The sequence below is a fragment of the Nicotiana attenuata genome, chromosome 1, assembly GCF_001879085.1.
Source record: "Nicotiana attenuata strain UT chromosome 1, NIATTr2, whole genome shotgun sequence".
NCBI lineage: Eukaryota > Viridiplantae > Streptophyta > Magnoliopsida > Solanales > Solanaceae > Nicotiana > Nicotiana attenuata.
The window spans coordinates 22,312,100-22,314,549 of NC_031989.1; positions in this window are offsets into that span (position 1 = coordinate 22,312,100).

A 2,450-nucleotide genomic window follows, 5' to 3' on the forward strand; every position below is an offset into this window, starting at 1 on the left:
AATTAACGGGTTAAACCTCGAAAGAGTAACTACCCTACTTGAGCCCTAGTTGCTCGGTCTAATTGGCCTACCTAATTGTTCTCGAGAGAGTCAATTGGGCAAAATCATTCTCTCTACCGAGAGGTGTGAGAATGAGTGCAATTGTGCAACGGTTATAGCTATAAACCCAGATTTATCAATCTCCCCTTAGTAGCTTCTACCCGTTAGCTAGCCACCTAGGTAGTGTCACGACCCTAGTGCCTTTTTCCTATATTAAGCACAACTTAGCAATATTCTCTTAGCATAATTTAGTTTATATCATTAGTTTTACAAGAGTAGTTTAAAAAGAAAACCCCAAAAATGTGTGAAGTGACATTAGAAGCACAACCGCAACTCTAGGCTAGACAGATATTCTAACTCCTTTACTAGCTCCCTGTGGAATTCGACCCCGATCCACTATTCGGGTATTAGTTATTGCTACCCACTCTTCCTACCATTGTGTAGTGTTGAGACGGCCGCGATCAACTTTTTGGCGCCGTTGCCGGGGAGCTTACGGTGTTGACTATCTGTTTAGCTAGTTTTGTGTTTTGCTTCTCTTTCCTTCTTGTTTACTAATTTTTTTTGTGTCGATCATTCAGGTACTATGGCTCTCAATGCAAACGATGCTCTTGGCAACGTGAATGCGGGGGAGGAGGTAGATGATCTTGAGCCCGAGGAGGTTATACCACCTCAAGTTCGACGTAGAGGCCGTCCGTCCAACGCAAATGACAACAATCCTATTCCAGAACCTCCTCCGCCACCGCCAAGAGCAGTCCCAAGAGTTCTTCCAAATCAAGGTACGCGAGTGGCATTGTTCCTCCCCGAATTCGGGCGGGGAACTTTCAAATCACAAATGTTATGTTGACCTTGCTCGAGCAAAGGGGATATTTTACGGGCGCCTCCGACCAAAATGCATACAAGCACTTGAAGGGGTTCGTAGATACTTGCTGGGGCAGCAAACAAACAAACGTGTCAGAGGATGCGTTGAGATTGAGGCTTTTCCCGTTTTCTCTTCAGGGTAAAGCGTTGGAATGGTTAGAAAGGCTACCCAATCATTCTATCACCACATGGGATGAATTGGCGGACAAATTTATTGCCAAGTTCTTTTCTCCAAGTCATATGGCAGCTCTTCGGGATGAGATTCTAGCTTCCAAACAAATGCCAACGGAACCTTTGCACAAAATATGGGAACGATATAGAACAATGGTGAAGGAGTGCCCTAAAAACGACATGACTGAGGCGATGATTCAGCAGACTTTCTATAGGGGCATCAACACCACGAATCAGTGCATTGTGAACCAATTGGCCGGTGGGAACTTTATGAAACTTTCTTACCAAGAGGCATGTGATGTACTTGATGAAATGGCAGACACCTCTTCGGCATGGCAAAGCCGAGCAAATATGCCCCAAGGTGACCCCACGGTTATCCATTTGCACAAGGAGTTGAATGACCATGGCCAAGCTATTGCCGAACTTACAACAACAATGAATCAGTTGGCGAAGGCGCAATTGCAACAAGTACAAAATCCGCACCAAGTCAATGCAATGGAGAATGTTTCTATGCTAAAAAGGAGGCAAAAAAGGCAACAACAACCTCAAGGTAATTGTGAGCAGTTTGACAACAACAATGATGGTGGTGGTTATTCGAACGAGTGTTATGATGATCAAAGTGAGGAATGCCAATATGTCAATAACTACCAAGGAAATAGAGGAAATCAACAATGGGGCCCCCAAGGCAATTGGGGCAATCAACAAGGTGGCAGAAATTGGAATAACAATAATCAACAACAAGGTGGTAACAATTGGAACAATAACAATCAGAACAACAATTGGGGTAATCAAGGTAACAACCAAGGCAATTAGAACGGGAACAACAACAATTGGAGCAACAACAATAGCAATCAAGGAGGGTGGAATAATGGTGGTAGGGGGCAAGGCTTTCAAAGGCCCCCCATGTTCCAACAACCAACAATCCACCCCCCTTCAGTCGCAAGGGCCTAGTCCTTCCGGGAGTGATATGGGACGGATAGAGATGATGTTCGAGCAGATGATGAAAAAGAACCAAGATTCTGACGCACAATTGGCTTCACATAACACATCTATCCGGAACCTAGAGGTGCAAATAGGACAAATTTCTCAATCTTTAAATACCCGACCTAAGGGTGCGCTACCAAGTGACACGGTAGTGAACCCGAAGGGGGGTAACAATCATGTGATGGCAGTTACAACTAGGAGTGGAAGAGGCGGTGATGTGCATGCCTCGGATGAGAATCGGGTTGTGAATGATGAAGTTGAGTTGCATGATGATGATGTGCCTTTGAATGTTGACAATGTGGTTGAACCAATAGTAACAAATGATGTGCGGATTGATATTGATGATGAGGCCGGGGTAGAGACTCAAGATGCCGTGAACCCGTCTAGGGAACACATTA